The sequence below is a fragment of the Pristiophorus japonicus genome, chromosome 3 (genome assembly GCF_044704955.1).
Source record: "Pristiophorus japonicus isolate sPriJap1 chromosome 3, sPriJap1.hap1, whole genome shotgun sequence".
In the NCBI taxonomy this organism is placed as follows: domain Eukaryota; kingdom Metazoa; phylum Chordata; class Chondrichthyes; family Pristiophoridae; genus Pristiophorus; species Pristiophorus japonicus.
In genome coordinates, this window is record NC_091979.1 from 296,379,246 (window position 1) to 296,396,414 (window position 17,169).

The following is a 17,169-nucleotide window of genomic DNA, read 5'->3' on the forward strand; positions in this document are numbered from 1 at the left end:
CAGTCTCTCCCCCCTCCCCCGCCTCTCTCTCTGCCCTCAGTGCCTCTCTCTCCGCCCCCATTCTCTCTCTCTTCCCCACCCCCGCCAGTCAATCTCTCTCCTCCAATCTCCCTCACCCCCCAGACTCTCTCTCACCAGTCTCTCTCTTCTGCTCAGTCTCTCTCTCCGCCCCAATCTCTCACCGCCCCCAGTCTCCCTCCCCCAATTGTACTCTCTCCCTCACAGTCTCTCTCTCTCCCCCCCCAGTCTCTCTCTCTCCCCCCAGTCTCTCTCTCTCCCCCCAGTTTCTCTCTCTCCCCCCAGTCTCTCTCTCTCCCCCCAGTCTCTCTCTCTCCCCCCAGTCTCTCTCTCTCCCCCCAGTCTCTCTCTCTCCCCCCAGTCTCTCTCTCTCCCCCCAGTCTCTCTCTCTCCCCCCAGTCTCTCTCTCTCCCCCCAGTCTCTCTCTCTCCCCCCAGTCTCTCTCTCTCCCCCCAGTCTCTCTCTCTCCCCCCAGTCTCTCTCTCTCCCCCCAGTCTCTCTCTCTCCCCCCAGTCTCTCTCTCTCCCCCCAGTCTCTCTCTCTCCCCCCAGTCTCTCTCTCTCCCCCCAGTCTCTCTCTCTCCCCCCAGTCTCTCTCTCTCCCCCCAGTCTCTCTCTCTCCCCCCAGTCTCTCTCTCTCCCCCCAGTCTCTCTCTCAACCCCCAGTCTCTCTCTCTCTCCCCCCAGTCTCTCTCTCTCTCCCCCCAGTCTCTCTCTCTCTCTCCCCCCAGTCTCTCTCTCTCTCTCCCCCAGTCTCTCTCTCTCTCTCCCCCAGTCTCTCTCTTTTTACTCCCAGTCTCTCTCTCTCTCTCCCCCAGTCTCTCTCTTTTTACTCCCAGTCTCTCTCTCTCTCTCTCTCCCCCAGTCTCTCACTTTTTACTCCCAGTCTCTCTCTTGCCCTAAAATCACTCTCTCCCTCCCCCCAGTCTCGCTCTCTCCCTCCCCCCAGTCTCGCTCTCTCCCTCCCCCCAGTCTCGCTCTCTCCCTCCCCCCCAGTCTCGCTCTCTCCCTCCCCCCCAGTCTCGCTCTCTCCCTCCCCCCCAGTCTCGCTCTCTCCCTCCCCCCCAGTCTCGCTCTCTCCCTCCCCCCCAGTCTCGCTCTCTCCCTCCCCCCCAGTCTCGCTCTCTCCCTCCCCCCCAGTCTCGCTCTCTCCCTCCCCCCCAGTCTCGCTCTCTCCCTCCCCCCCAGTCTCGCTCTCTCCCTCCCCCCCAGTCTCGCTCTCTCCCTCCCCCCCCAGTCTCGCTCTCTCCCTCCCCCCCAGTCTCGCTCTCTCCCTCCCCCCCAGTCTCGCTCTCTCTCTCTCTCCCCCCAGTCTCTCTCTCTCTCTCTCCCCCAGTCTCTCTCTTTTTACTCCCACTCTCTCTCCCCCCAGACCCTCTCTCTCGCACCAGTCTCTCCCACCTCCCCCGACTCTCTCTCTGCCCTCAGTGCCTCTCTCTCCGCCCCCATTCTCTCTCTCTCCCCACCCCCGCCAGTCAATCTCTCTCCTCCAATCTCCCTCACCCCCCAGACTCTCTCTCACCAGTCTCTCTCTTCTGCTCAGTCTCTCTCTCCGCCCCAATCTCTCACCGCCCCCAGTCTCCCTCCCCCAATTGTACTCTCTCCCTCACAGTCTCTCTCTCTCCCCCCTGTCTCTCACTCTTGCTCCAGTCTCTCTCTCACGCCCCCCATTCCCCCCGTCTCTCTCTCTCTCTCCCCTCAGTCTCTCTCACTCTCACCCCCAGTCTCTCTTACACTCCGCCAGTCTCTCTCTCTCCCCCAGTCTCTGTCCACCCAGTCTCTCTCTCTCCATCTCTCTCTCGCCCTCTCCCCCCCCTTCAGTCTCTCTCTTCCCACTCTGGCTCTCTCCCTCTCCCCAGTCTCGCTCTCTCCCTCCCCCCAGTCTCGCTCTCTCCCTCCCCCCAGTCTCGCTCTCTCCCTCCCCCCAGTCTCGCTCTCTCCCTCCCCCCAGTCTCGCTCTCTCCCTCCCCCCAGTCTCGCTCTCTCCCTCCCCCCAGTCTCGCTCTCTCCCTCCCCCCAGTCTCGCTCTCTCCCTCCCCCCAGTCTCGCTCTCTCCCTCCCCCCAGTCTCGCTCTCTCCCTCCCCCCAGTCTCGCTCTCTCCCTCCCCCCAGTCTCGCTCTCTCCCTCCCCCCAGTCTCGCTCTCTCCCTCCCCCCAGTCTCGCTCTCTCCCTCCCCCCAGTCTCGCTCTCTCCCTCCCCCCAGTCTCTCTCTCTCCCCCCAGTCTCTCTCTCTCTCCCCCCAGTCTCTCTCTCTCTCTCCCCCAGTCTCTCTCTCTCTCTCCCCCAGTCTCTCTCTCTCTCTCCCCCAGTCTCTCTCTCTCTCTCTCTCCCCCAGTCTCTCTCTTTTTACCCCCAGTCTCTCTCTTGCCCTAAAATCACCCTCTCCCTCCCCCCCAGTCTCGCTCTCTCCCTCCCCCCCAGTCTCGCTCTCTCCCTCCCCCCCAGTCTCGCTCTCTCCCTCCCCCCCAGTCTCGCTCTCTCCCTCCCCCCCAGTCTCGCTCTCTCCCTCCCCCCCAGTCTCGCTCTCTCCCTCCCCCCCAGTCTCGCTCTCTCCCTCCCCCCCAGTCTCGCTCTCTCCCTCCCCCCCAGTCTCGCTCTCTCCCTCCCCCCCAGTCTCGCTCTCTCCCTCCCCCCCAGTCTCGCTCTCTCCCTCCCCCCCAGTCTCGCTCTCTCCCTCCCCCCCAGTCTCGCTCTCTCCCTCCCCCCCCAGTCTCGCTCTCTCCCTCCCCCCCAGTCTCGCTCTCTCCCTCCCCCCCAGTCTCGCTCTCTCCCTCCCCCCCAGTCTCGCTCTCTCCCTCCCCCCCAGTCTCGCTCTCTCCCTCCCCCCCAGTCTCGCTCTCTCCCTCCCCCCCAGTCTCGCTCTCTCCCTCCCCCCCAGTCTCGCTCTCTCCCTCCCCCCCAGTCTCGCTCTCTCCCTCCCCCCCAGTCTCGCTCTCTCCCTCCCCCCCAGTCTCGCTCTCTCCCTCCCCCCCAGTCTCGCTCTCTCTCTCTCTCCCCCCAGTCTCTCTCTCTCTCTCCCCCAGTCTCTCTCTTTTTACTCCCAGTCTCTCACTCGCCCCAAAATCACTCTCTCTCCCCCCAGACCCTCTCTCTCGCACCAGTCTCTCCCCCCTCCCCCGACTCTCTCTCTGCCCTCAGTGCCTCTCTCTCCGCCTCCATTCTCTCTCTCTTCCCCACCCCCGCCAGTCAATCTCTCTCCTCCAATCTCCCTCACCCCCCAGACTCTCTCTCACCAGTCTCTCTCTTCTGCTCAGTCTCTCTCTCCGCCCCAATCTCTCACCGCCCCCAGTCTCCCTCCCCCAATTGTACTCTCTCCCTCACAGTCTCTCTCTCTCCCCCCTGTCTCTCACTCTTGCTCCAGTCTCTCTCTCACGCCCCCCATTCCCCCCGTCTCTCTCTCTCTCTCCCCTCAGTCTCTCTCACTCTCACCCCCAGTCTCTCTTACACTCCGCCACTCTCTCTCTCTCCCCCAGTCTCTGTCCACCCAGTCTCTCTCTCTCCATCTCTCTCTCTCCCTCTCCCCCCCCTTCAGTCTCTCTCTTCCCACTCTGGCTCTCTCCCTCTCCCCAGTCTCGCTCTCTCCCTCCCCCCAGTCTCGCTCTCTCCCTCCCCCCAGTCTCGCTCTCTCCCTCCCCCCAGTCTCTCTCTCTCCCTCCCCCCAGTCTCGCTCTCTCCCTCCCCCCAGTCTCGCTCTCTCCCTCCCCCCAGTCTCGCGCTCTCCCTCCCCCCAGTCTCGCGCTCTCCCTCCCCCCAGTCTCGCGCTCTCCCTCCCCCCAGTCTCGCGCTCTCCCTCCCCCCAGTCTCGCGCTCTCCCTCCCCCCCAGTCTCGCGCTCTCCCTCCCCCCAGTCTCGCGCTCTCCCTCCCCCCAGTCTCGCGCTCTCCCTCCCCCCAGTCTCGCGCTCTCCCTCCCCCCAGTCTCGCGCTCTCCCTCCCCCCAGTCTCGCGCTCTCCCTCCCCCCAGTCTCGCGCTCTCCCTCCCCCCAGTCTCGCGCTCTCCCTCCCCCCAGTCTCGCGCTCTCCCTCCCCCCAGTCTCGCGCTCTCCCTCCCCCCAGTCTCGCGCTCTCCCTCCCCCCAGTCTCGCGCTCTCCCTCCCCCCAGTCTCGCGCTCTCCCTCCCCCCAGTCTCGCGCTCTCCCTCCCCCCAGTCTCGCGCTCTCCCTCCCCCCAGTCTCGCGCTCTCCCTCCCCCCAGTCTCGCGCTCTCCCTCCCCCCAGTCTCGCGCTCTCCCTCCCCCCAGTCTCGCGCTCTCCCTCCCCCCAGTCTCGCTCTCTCCCTCCCCCCAGTCTCGCGCTCTCCCTCCCCCCAGTCTCGCGCGCTCCCTCCCCCCAGTCTCGCGCGCTCCCTCCCCCCAGTCTCGCGCTCTCCCTCCCCCCACTCTCGCGCTCTCCCTCCCCCCAGTCTCGCGCTGTCCCTCCCCCCAGTCTCGCTCTCTCCCTCCCCCCAGTCTCGCTCTCTCCCTCCCCCCAGTCTCGCTCTCTCCCTCCCCCCAGTCTCGCTCTCTCCCTCCCCCCCAGTCTCGCTCTCTCCCTCCCCCCCAGTCTCGCTCTCTCCCTCCCCCCCAGTCTCGCTCTCTCCCTCCCCCCCAGTCTCGCTCTCTCCCTCCCCCCCAGTCTCGCTCTCTCCCTCCCCCCCAGTCTCGCTCTCTCCCTCCCCCCCAGTCTCGCTCTCTCCCTCCCCCCCAGTCTCGCTCTCTCCCTCCCCCCCAGTCACGCTCTCTCCCTCCCCCCCAGTCACGCTCTCTCCCTCCCCCCCAGTCTCGCTCTCTCCCTCCCCCCCAGTCTCGCTCTCTCCCTCCCCCCCAGTCTCGCTCTCTCCCTCCCCCCCAGTCTCGCTCTCTCCCTCCCCCCCAGTCTCGCTCTCTCCCTCCCCCCCATTCTCGCTCTCTCCCTCCCCCCCAGTCTCGCTCTCTCCCTCCCCCCCAGTCTCGCTCTCTCCATCCCCACCAGTCTCGCTCTCTCCCTCCCCCCCAGTCTCGCTCTCTCCCTCCCCCCCAGGCTCGCTCTCTCCCTCCCCCCCAGTCTCGCTCTCTCCCTCCCCCCCAGTCTCGCTCTCTCCCTCCCCCCCAGTCTCGCTCTCTCCCTCCCCCCCAGTCTCGCTCTCTCCCTCCCCCCCAGTCTCGCTCTCTCCCTCCCCCCCAGTCTCGCTCTCTCCCTCCCCCCCAGTCTCGCTCTCTCCCTCCCCCCCAGTCTCGCTCTCTCCCTCCCCCCCAGTCTCGCTCACCCCCTCCTCCCAATCTCACTTTCTCCCTACCCCCAGTCTCGCTCTCTCCCGAGCCCAGTCTCGCTCTCTCACTACCCCATTCTCACTTTCTCCCTCCCCCCAGACTCACTCTCTCCCTCCCTAGTCTCTCTCTCTCCCCAGTCTCGTTCTCTCTCGCACCCCCCCCGCAGTCTCCAATAGACCACCACTGATCATCTCCCCTGGGCATGACAATAAAGATATGAGAAATGCTTAGCGGGGGGGGGGAAGTGTAGCGTATGTAGGCACCTTTAGTAATGACTCCACGAGGCAGGGTATGATACTTAAACTGTGTAGACCTGTAGTCCTTCATTTGCAGCAGCTCCTGAGTGCAGACAACAAGCTGTGTGTTCCTTTTTATACTGGGTTACCTGCACTGTACAGGTAACCCTTAGGTCTCCAGCAGCAGCACCCTCTGGTGTACAGGCAAGGTGTGTACAGTAAAGGGTACATTCAGTGTTGCATAACAGTGTTACCGACATCACACAGTAAACAGGCATGCATACACAACACTCTCCCTCCCCCAGTCTCGCTCTCTCCCTCCCCCAGTCTCACTCCCTCCCCCAGTCTCGTGCTCTCTCTCTCTCCCCCAGTCTCTCTCTCCCCCAGTATCTCTCTCTCCCTCCCCCCCAGTCTCTCGCTCTCTCTCCCCATTTCTCTATCCCCGCCCAGCCTCTCTCTCTACGTTTCCCCAGTCTTGCTCTCACCCTCCCCCCAGTCTCTCTCTCTCCCTCCCCAGAGTCTCGCTCTCTCCCTCCCCCCCCGAGTCTCTCTCTTCCCACTGCCCCCCCCAGTCTCTCGCTTCCCCCTCAGTCTCTATGAGCCCTCCCAGTCTGTCACTTCCCCCACAATGTCTCTCTCCTCCCCTCCCCCTACAGCCTCTCTCTCTCCCTCCCCCCAGTCTCTCTCTCTCTCCCTCCCCCCAGTCTCGCTCCCTCCCTCCCCCCAGTCTCGCTCCTTCCCTCCCTCCAGTCACTCTCTCTCCCTCCTCCCAGTCTTGCTCTCTCCCTCCCCCCAGTCTCGCTCCCTCCCCCAAGTCTCTCTCTTCCCCCTCAGTCTCTCTTCCACCACACCCCCGCAGTTTCTCTCCTTCCCCTCTCTGTCTCCTCCACCCCTGTCTCTCTCCTCCCCTCCCCCTGTCTCTCTCCTCCCCTCCCCCTGTCTCTCTCCTCCCACTCCCCCTGTCTCTCTCCTCCCCTCCCCCTACAGCCTCTCTCTCTCCCTCCCCCCAGTCTCTCTCTCTCTCCCTCCCCCCAGTCTCGCTCCCTCCCTCCCCCCAGTCTCGCTCCTTCCCTCCCTCCAGTCACTCTCTCTCCCTCCTCCCAGTCTTGCTCTCTCCCTCCCCCCAGTCTCGCTCCCTCCCCCAAGTCTCTCTCTTCCCCCTCAGTCTCTCTTCCACCACACCCCCGCAGTTTCTCTCCTTCCCCTCTCTGTCTCCTCCACCCCTGTCTCTCTCCTCCCCTCCCCCTGTCTCTCTCCTCCCACTCCCCCTGTCTCTCTCCTCCCCTCCCCCTGCAGCCTCTCTCTCTCCCTCCCCCCTGTCTAGCTCTCTCCCTCCTCCCAGTCTCACTCTCTCCCTCCCCCCTGTCTCACTCTCTCCCTCCCCTAGCCTCGCGCTCTCCCTCCCCCAGTCTCTCTCTCTCTCTCTCTCCCTCCCCCTCAATCTCTCCCTTCCCCCCTCTCCATCAGTCTTTCTCTCCCAACCCAGTCTCCTCCCCCTGTCCCTCTCCTCCCCACCCTCATCTCTCTCCTGTTCCCCCCCACCCCACATCTCTCTCCTGCCCTCCTCCCGTCTCTCTCCTGCCATCTCCCAATCTTGCTCTCTCCCTCCCCCCGTCTCGCTCTCTTCGTCCCACCAGTTTCGCGCTCTCCACACCCAGTCTTGAACTCTACCTCCCCCAGTCTCACTTTCTCACTCGCCCCATCTCCCTCTCCCTCCCCTAGTCTCGCTCCCTCCCTCCCGTCAATCTCGCTCTCTCCCTCACCCCAGTCTCGCTCTCTCTTCCCCCCCCCCAGTCTCTCTCTCTCCCTTCTCCCAATCACTCTCTCTCCCTCCCCCTCAGTCTCCCGCTATCCTCCCCCCCCCCCGAGTCTCTCTTCCCCCTCCCCCCAGTCTCTCGCTTCCCCCTCAGTCTCTATCAGCCCCTCCAGTCTGTCACTTACCCCACTCTGTCTCTCCTCCCCTCCTCCCAACTTCTCTTTCTCCCTCCCCCCCAGTCTCACTCTTTCCCTCCCCCAAGTCAGTCTGTCTCCCCGCACCGCAGTCTCGCTCCCTCCCTCCCTCCAGTTACTCTCTCTCCCTCCTCCCAGTCTCGCGCCCTCCCTCCCCCCAGTCGCGCTCCCTCCCTTCCCCCGTCTCACTCTCTCCCTCCCCCAGCCTCGCTCTCCTCCCTCCAGCAGTCTCGTCTCTCCTTCCTCCCAGTCTCGCTCTCTCCCTACAGCCAATCTCGCTCTCTTCCTCCCTTGAGTCTCTCTCCCTCACCCAGTCTCTATCTCTCTCCGCCAGTTTCTCTCTCCCCCAGTCTCTCTCTCTCTCTCTCTCTCTCTCTCTCTCTCTCTCTCTCCCCGTTTCTCTAACCCCGCCCAGCTTTTCTCTCTCCCTCCCCAGTCACACTCTCTCCCTCCTCCCAGTCTCGCTCACTCCCTCCCCCCAGTCTCGCTCCCTTTCCCAAGTCTCTCTCTCTCTCCGCAGTCTCTCTCTTCCCCCTCAGTCTCTCTTTCACCCCACCCCCGCAGTCTCTCTCCTTCCCCTCTCTGCCTCCCCTCCCCCTGTATCTCTCCTCCCCTCCCCCTGTCTCTCTCCTACCCTCCCCCTGTCTCTTTCCTCCCCTCCCCCTGTCTCTCTCCTCCCCTCCCCCTGTCTCTCTCCTCCCACTCCCCCATCTAGCTCTCTCCCTCCTCCCAGTCTCACTCTTTCCCTCCCCCTGTCTCACTCTCTTCCTTCCCCAGTCTCGCTCTCTCCCTCCCCCAGTCTCTCTCTCTCCGTCTCTCTCTCTCCCCCTCAATCTCTCTCTTCCCCCATCTCCATCAGTCTTTCTCTCCCAACCCAGTCTCTCTCCTCCCCCTGTCCCTCTCCTCCCCAACCCCGTCTCTCTCCTGCCCTCCTCCAGTCTCGCTCTCTCCACACCCAGTCTTGCACTCTACCTCCCCCCAGTCTCGCTTTCTCACTCCCCCCATCTCCCTCTCCCTCCCCCAGTCTCGCTCTCCTCCCTCCCCCCAGTCTCGCTCTCTCCCTCCCCCAGTCTCTCTCTCTCTCCCTCCCCCAGTCTCGCTCTCTCCCTCCCTCCAATCTCGCTCTCACCCTCCCCCCAGTCTCGCTCTCTCACTCCCCCAGTTTCTCTCTCTCTTCCCCAGTATCTCTCTCTCCCCCAGTCCCTCTCTCTCTCTCCCCGTTTCTCTATCCCCCGCCCAGCCTCTCTCTTTTCCTCCCTCCAGTCTTGCTCTCTCCCTCCCCCCAGTCTCTCTCTCCCTTCCCCCAATCACTCTCTCTCCCTCCCCCCATTCTCCCGCTATCCCTCCTCCCTGAGTCTCTCTCTTCCCCCTCCCCCCAGTCTCTCGCTTCCCCCTCCGTCTCTATCAGCCCCTCCAGTCTGTCACTTCCAATACCCTCTGTCTCCTCCCCTCCTCCCAGCCTCTCTTTCTCCCTCCCCCCAGTCTCACTCTCTCCCTCCCCCCAGTCTCACTCTCTCCCTCCCCCAAGTCTGTCTCTCTCCCGCACCCCAGTCTCGCTCCCTCCCTCCCTCCAGTTACTCTCTCTCCCTCCTCCCAGTCTCGTGCTCTCCCTCCCCGCCAGTCTCGCTCTCTCCCTCCCTCAGTCTCACTCTCTCCCTCCCAGCAGTCTCGTCTCTCCCTCCTCCCAGTCTCGCTCTCTCCCTACTGCCAATCTCGCTCTCTGCCTCCCCTGAGTCTCTCTCCCTCACCCAGTCTCTATCTCTTTCCGCCAGTGTCTCTCTCCCCCAGTCTCTCTTTCTCTCTCCCCGTTTCTCTAACCCCCACCCAGCTTTTCTCTCTCCCTCCCTGCAGTCTCACTCTCTCCCTCCCCCAGTCTCGCTCCCTCCCTTTCCCCAGTCTCGCATCCTCCTCCCAGTCTCTCTCTCTCCCCGCATTAATGTCCTTACACACGACTATAAATTCACACGAGGCACATTCTGCAGACAAGGTCACTCTGTGACCCGAACTTTATTCACAGGACCAAGAAGAGATGATCCTGTGTGGGACTTACCTTTATATACCTGGATTACCAGGTAAGGAGTGTCTCCCACAAGTTCACCCCCTCTGGTCAAGGTGTGCATTTCTTAGGTGTATACGATATGCAGTGTTGTTACATGAAGGTTACCGTAACATGAAGGTAACATGACACCCGCAATCTCTCTTCCCCGTCAGTTTCTCTTCCATGCTCCACCCCTCAGTCTCTTTCCTTCCCCTCTCTCTCTCCTCTACCCCTGTCTATCTCCTCCCACTCTCCCTGTCTAGCTCTCTCCCTCCTCCCAGTCTCGCTCTCTCCCTCCCCCCAGTTTCGCTCTCTCCCTCTACCAGTCTCGCTCCCTCCCTCCCTTCCCACAGTTTCACTCCCTCCCCCCAGTCTCTCTCTCTCCTCGCAAACTCTCTCTTCCCTCTCAGTCTCTCTTCCACACTCCCCCCCCCCCTCAGTCTCTCTCCCTCCCCTCTTTCCTCTACCCCTGTCTCTCTCCTCCCACTCTCCCTGTCTAGCTCTCTCCCTCCTCCGAGTCTCGCTCTCTCCCTCCCCCCGTCTCACTCTCTCCCTCCCCCAGTCTCGATCTCTCTCTCCCCCAGTCCCACTCCCTGCCCCAGTCTCGGTCTCTCCCTCCCCCAGTCTCTCTCTATCTCTCTCCCCACCAATCTCCTTCTTCCCCCCTCTCCTTCAGTCTTTCCCACTCCAGTCTGTCTCCTCCCCTCTGTCCTCTCCTCCCACCGCCCCCAGTCTCTCTCCTGCGATCTCCCAGTCTTGCTCTCTCCTTCCCCCTAGTCTCGCTCTCTTCGTCCCCCCAGTCTCGCACTCTCCCCTCCCCTGTCTCTCTCTCTTGCTCCCCGCAGTCTCGCTCACGCCATCGCCCCAGTCTCGCTCACTCCCTCCCCCAGTCTCTCTCCCTCCCACAGTCTTGCTCCCACCCCCAGTCTCTCTCCCTCCCCCCAGTCTCGCTCTCTCCCTCCCCCAGTCTCGCTCTCTCCCTCCCCCAATCTTGCTCTCTCCCTCCCTGCAGTCTCGCTCTCTCCCTCCCTGCAGTCTCGCTCTCTCCCTCCCCCAGTCTCGCTCTCTCCCTCCCCCCAGTCTCGCGCTCTCCCTACCAGTCTCGCTCCCTCCCTCCCTTTCCCCAGTCTCGCTTCCTCCCCCCAGTCTCTCTCTCCCCCCGCAATCACTCTTCCCCCTCAGTCTCTCTTCCACGCTCCCTCCTCAGCCTTTCTCCTTCCCCTCTCTCTCTCCTCTACCCCTGTCTCTCTCCTCCCACTCCCCCTGTCTAGCTCTCTCCCTCCTCCCAGTCTCGCTCGCTCCCTCCCCCCGTCTCACGCTCTCCCTCCCCCAGTCTCACTCTCTTCCTCCCCTCACCCTCGTTCTCTCCCTCCCCCTGTCTTGCTCTCTCCCTCCCCCAGTCTCGCTCTCTCCCTCCCCCACCCTCGTTGTCTCCCTCCCCCCGTCTTGCTCTCTCCCTCCCCCGAGTCTCGCTCTCTCCCTCCCCAGTCTCGCTGCCTCCCCCAGTCTCGCTCTCACCCTCCCCAGTCTCTCTCTCTCTCTCTCTCTCTCTCTCTCTCTCTCTCTCTCTCTCTCTCTCTCTCTCTCCTTCTATCTATCATCCCACCAATTACTCTCTTGCCTCCTCTCCATCAGTCTTTCTCTCCCACCCCAATCTGTCTCCTCCCCCCGTCCCTATCTTCCCCCCCCCTCAGTCTCTCTCCTGCCATTTCCTCGTTTCGTTCTCTCCCTCCCCCCCAGTCTCGCTCTCTTCGTCCCCCCAGTCTCGTACTCTCCCTCCCCCATCTCTCTCTCTTGTTCCCCCCAGTCTCGCTTACTCACATGCCCCAGTCTCGCTCACTCCCTCCCCCAGTCTCTCTCCCTTCCCCAGCCTCGCTCTCTCCCTCCCTCCAATTTTGCTCTCTCCCTCCCCCCAGTCTCACTCTCCATCCCCCCAGTCTCTCTCCCTTCCCCAGTATTTCTCTCTCCCCGAGTATTTCTCTCTCCCTCAGTCTCTCTCTGCCCCCGCTTCTCTCTCCCTCCCCCCAGTCTCGCTCTCTCTCCCCCCAGTCTCGCTTCCTCTCCCCAGTCTCTCTCTCCCCCCGCAATCACTCTTCCCCCTCAGTCTCTCTTCTACGCTCCCCCCTCAGTCTTTCTCCTTCCCCTCTCTCTCTCCTCTACCCCTGTCTCTCTCCTCCCACTCCCCCTGTCTAGCTCTCTCCCTCCTCCCAGTTTTGCTCTCTCCCTCCCCCTGTCTCACTCTCTCCCTCCCCCAGTCACGCTCTCTCCCTCCCCCCACTCTCGTTGTCTTCCTCCCCCCGTCTTGCTCTCTCCCTCCCCCCAGTCTCGCTCTCTCCCTCCCCCAGTCTCGCTGCCTCCCCCAGTCTCGCTCTCACCTTCCCCCAGTCTCTCTCTCTCTCTCTCTCCATCTCTCCAATTCCCACCAATCACTCTCTTGCCCCCTCTGCATCAGTCTTTCTCTCCCACCCCAATCTGTCTCCTCCCTCCTGTCCCTCTCCCCCCCCCCCGAGTCTCTCTCCTGCCATCTCCTCGTCTCGCTCTCTCCCTCCCGCAGTCTCGCTCACGCCATCGCCCAAGTCACTCTCCCTCCCCCAGTCTCTCTCCCTCCACCCAGTCTCACTCACTCCCTCCCCCAGCCTTGCTCTCTCCCTCCCCCAGCCTTGCTCTCTCCCTCCCTCCAATTTCGCTCCTTCCCTCCCCCCAGCCTCGCTCCTTCCCTCCCCCCAGCCTCGCTCCTTCCCTCCCCCCAGTCTCACTCCTTCCCTCCCCCCAGTCTCTCTCTCCCTTCCCCAGTCTCTCTCTCTCTCCCCCAGTCTCTCTCTCTCTCCCCGCTTCTCTCTCCCTTCCCCCATCTCGCTCTCTCCCTCCCCCCAGTCTCGCTCTCTCCCTACCAGTCTCGCTCACTCCCTCCCTTTCCCCAGTCTCTCTTCCTCCCCCCGCAATCTCTCTCTTCCCCCTCAGTCTCTCTTCTACGCTCCCCCCTCAGTCTTTCTCCTTCCCCTCTCTCTCTCATCTACCCCTGGCTCTCTCCTCCCACTCCCCCTGTCTAGCTCTCTCCCTCCTCCCAGTCTCGGTCTCTCCCTCCCCCCGTCTCACTCTCTCCCTCCCCCCCCCCCCAGTCTCTCTCCCTTCCCCAGTCTCTCTCTCTCCCCCAGTATTTCTCTCTCCCCCAGTCTCTCTCTCTCTCCCCGCTTCTCTCTCCCTCCCCCAGTCTCGCTCTCTCCCTCCCCCCAGTCTCGCTCTCTCCCTACCAGTCTCGCTCCCTCCCTCCCTTTCCCCAGTCTCGCTTCCTCCCCCCAGTCTCTCTCTCCCCCCGCAATCTCTCTCTTCCCCCTCAGTCTCTCTTCCACGCTCCCCCCTCAGCCTTTCTCCTTCCCCTCTCTCTCTCCTCTACACCTGTCTCTCTCCTCCCACTCCCCCTGTCTCGCTCTCTCCCTCCTCCCGACTCACTCTCTCCCTCCCCCCAGTCTCGCTCTCTCCCTCCTCCCACCCTCGTTGTCTCCCTCCCCCCAGTCTCGCTCTCTCCCTCCCCCAGTCTCGCTCTCACCCTCCCCCAGTCTCTCTCTCTCTCTCTCTCTCTCTCTCTCTCTCTCTGTCTCCATCTCTCTATCTCCCCACCAATCACTCTCTTGCCCCCTCTCCATCAGTCTTTCTCTCCCACCCCAATCTGTCTCCTCCCTCCTGTCCCTCTCCCCCCCTCAGTCTCTCTCCTGCCATCTCCTTGTCTCGCTCTCTCCCTCCCCGCAGTCTCGCTCATGCCATTGCCTGAGTCTCTCTCCCTCCCCTAGTCTCTCTCCCTCCCCTAGTCTTTCTCCCTCCCCCCAGTCTCTCTCCCTCCCCCCAGTCTCGCTCACTCCCTCCCCCAGCCTCGCTCTCTCCCTCCTCCGAGTCTTGCTCTCTCCTTCCCCCCGTCTCACTCTCTCCTTCCCCTAGTCGTGCTCTCTCCCTCCCCCCCACTCTGTTTGTCTTCCTCCCCCCCCGTCTCATTCTCTCCCTCCCCCAGTCTCGCTCTCTCCCTCCCCCCACCCTTGTTGTCTCCCTCCCCCAGTCTCGCACTCTCCCTCCCCCAGTCTCGCTCTCTCCCTCCCCCCACCTTCGTTCTCTCCCTCCCCCCTGTCTTGCTCTCTCCCTCCCCCCAGTCTCGCTCTCTCCCTCCCCCAGTCTCGCTGCCTCCCCTAGTCTCGCTCTCACCCTCCCCCAGTCTCTCTCTCTGTCTCCATCTCTCTATCTCCCCACCAATCACTCTCTTGCCCCCTCTCCATCAGTCTTTCTCTCCCACCACAATCTGTCTCCTCCCTCCTGTCCCTCTCCCCCCACCCCCCCAGTCTCTCTCCTGCCATCTCCTCGTCTCGCTCTCTCCCTCCCCGCAGTCTCGCTCACGCCATTGCCTGAGTCTCTCTCCCTCCCCTAGTCTCTCTCCCTCCCCTAGTCTTTCTCCCTCCCCCCAGTCTCTCTCCCTCCCCCCAGTCTCGCTCACTCCCTCCCCCAGCCTCGCTCTCTCCCTCCTCCGAGTCTTGCTCTCTCCTTCCCCCCGTCTCACTCTCTCCTTCCCCTAGTCGTGCTCTCTCCCTCCCCCCCACTCTGTTTGTCTTCCTCCCCCCCCCCGTCTCATTCTCTCCCTCCCCCAGTCTCGCTCTCTCCCTCCCCCCACCCTTGTTGTCTCCCTCCCCCAGTCTCGCACTCTCCCTCCCCCAGTCTCGCTCTCTCCCTCCCCCCACCTTCGTTCTCTCCCTCCCCCCAGTCTCGCTCTCTCCCTCCCCCAGTCTCGCTGCCTCCCCTAGTCTCGCTCTCACCCTCCCCCAGTCTCTCTCTCTGTCTCCATCTCTCTATCTCCCCACCAATCACTCTCTTGCCCCCTCTCCATCAGTCTTTCTCTCCCACCACAATCTGTCTCCTCCCTCCTGTCCCTCTCCCCCCACCCCCCCAGTCTCTCTCCTGCCATCTCCTCGTCTCGCTCTCTCCCTCCCCGCAGTCTCGCTCACGCCATTGCCCGAGTCTCTCTCCCTCCCCCAGTCTCGCTCACTCCCTCCCCCAGTCTCTCTCCCTCCCCCAGCCTCGCTCTCTCCCTCCCTCCAATTTCGCTCTCTCCCTCCCCCCAGTCTCCCTCCCCCCAGTCTCGCTCCTTCCCTCCCCCCAGTCTCACTCTCCCTCCCCCCAGTCTCTCTCTCCCCCAGTATTTCTCTCTCCCCCAGTCTCCCTCTCTCCCCCCGCTTCTCTCTCCCTCTCCCCAGTCTCACTCTCTCTCTCTCCCTTCCCCAGTCTCTCTCTCCCCCAGTATTTCTCTCTTCCCCCAGTCTCTCTCTCTGCCCCCACTTCTCTCTCCCTCCCCCCAGTCTCGCTCTCTCCCTCCCCCCAGTCTCGCTCTCTCCCTCCCCCCAGTCTCGCTCTCTCCCTACCAGTCTCGCTCCCTCCCTCCCTTTCCCCAGTCTTGCTCTCTCCCTCCCCCCAGTCTCTCTCTCCCCCCCGCAATCTCTCTCTTCCCCCTCAGTCTCTCTTCTACGCTCCCCCCTCAGTCTTTCTCCTTCCCCTCTCTCTCTCCTCTACACCTGTCTCTCTCCTCCCACTCCCCCTGTCTAGCTCTCTCCCTCCTCCCAGTCTCGCTCTCTCCCTCCCCCATCTCACTCTCTCTCTCTCTTCGTCCCCCCAGTCTCGCACTCTCCCTCCCCTGTCTCTCTCTCTTGCTCCCCGCAGTCTCGCTCACGCCATCACCCCAGTCTCTCTCCCACCCCCAGTCTTGCTCCCTCCCCCAGTCTCTCTCGCTCCCCCCAATCTCACTCTCTTCCTCCCCCTAGTCTCGCTCTCTCCCTCCCCTTAGTCTCACTCTCTCCCTCACCCCGGTCTCTCTCTTCCGCCCCCCCCACCCCACCCCAGTCTCCCCCTGTAATATCCTTACTCTATAGTAAAAAACCACACGAGGCACATCCTGGGGACAAGGTCTCACACAGACCTTAACTTTTTATTTACAGCACTAAGACAACCTAACCCTGTGTGGGACCTCCCTTTATATACCTGGGTGCCCAGGTATGGGGCAGTCTCCCAGAAGTGCACCTCTTGTGGTCAATGTGTGCATCAAGGTCAAGTGTGTACAGTAATACAGTGGTGTTACATACATGACATCACCTCCCCCGCAAAGTCTTATTGGGATCATAGGTTTAGTCTTTCAGGTGGTCTACGCTCCCTCGTGGAGCGCCTTAGTTGGGGTTCTGGTTGTTGACACTAACGTGGTGATTACGGCCTGTCCGGGCTGACCGCAGGGACTGTGCATTCTGCTGATTGTTCTTGTTGCTTGTTCACTGGCGGTGGTGTGAGTTCCAACTCATGGTCTTCTTCAGGTTCCTCCGTGTCGGTGCTGAACCTTTTTTTTTACTTGGTCCAGATGTTTGCGGCATATGATCCTATTACCACATTGCCCCTATTCCCCTCTTTGTCAATTATAGTACCCTCAAGCCATTTGGGCCCCATGGCGTGATTGGGGACGAATACAGGATCATTTATTTCTATACACCTCCCCCTTGAATTACGGTCGTGGTACTCGTTTTGGGACTTGCGCTTGTCCTCAACAATGTTGGTCAGGACTGGGTGAATTAGGGACAACTGAGTTTTGAGTGTCCGTTTCATTAGTAGCTCTGCGGGCGGGACCACCGTGAGCGAGTGTGGTCCGGATCTATAGGCCAACAGGAGGCGCGATAGGCGGCATTGTAGGGAGGGTCCTTGGACCCTGAGCATACCTTGCTTAATGATTTGGACCGCATGTTTCGCCTGGCCATTGGAGGCCGGCTTAAACAGCGCTGTCCTGACGTGGTTGATGCCATTACCCGACATAAACTCCCAGAATTCGTAGCTTGTGAAACATGGGCCATTATCACTAACCAGGGGTTGCGAAGATCGCACATAGCCTTATAAACATAGAAACATAGAAAATAGGTGCAGGAGCAGGCCATTCAGCCCTTCTAGCCTGCACCGCCATTCAATGAGTTCATGGCTGAACATGAAACTTCAGTACCCCCTTCCTGCTTTCTCGCCATAACCCTTGATCCCCCGAGTAGTAAGGACTTCATCTAACTCCCTTTTGAATATATTTAGTGAATTGGCCTCAACTACTTTCTGTGGTAGAGAATTCCACAGGTTCACCACTCTCTGGGTGAAGAAGTTTCTCCTCATCTCGATCCCCTTATCCTCAGACTGTGACCCCTGGTTCTGGACTTCCCCAACATTGGGAACATTCTTCCTGCATCTAACCTGTCTAAACCCATCAGAATTTTAAACGTTTCCATGAGGTCCCCTCTCATTCTTCTGAACTCCAGTGAATACAAGCCCAGTTGATCCAGTCTTTCTTGATAGGTCAGTCCCGCCATCCCGGGAATCAGTCTGGTGAATCTTCGCTGCACTCCCTCAATAGCAAGAATGTCCTTCCTCAAGTTAGGAGACCAAAACTGTACACAATACTCCAGGTGTGGCCTCACCAAGGCCCTGTACAACTGTAGCAACACCTCCCTGCCCCTGTATTCAAATCCCCTCGCTATGAAGGCCAACATGCCATTTGCTTTCTTAATCGCCTGCTGTACCTGCATGCTAACCATCAATGACTGATGTACCATGACACCCAGGTCTCGTTGCACCTTCCCTTTTCCTAATCTGTCACCATTCAGATAATAGTCTGTCTCTCTGTTTTTACCACCAAAGTGGATAACCTCACATTTAT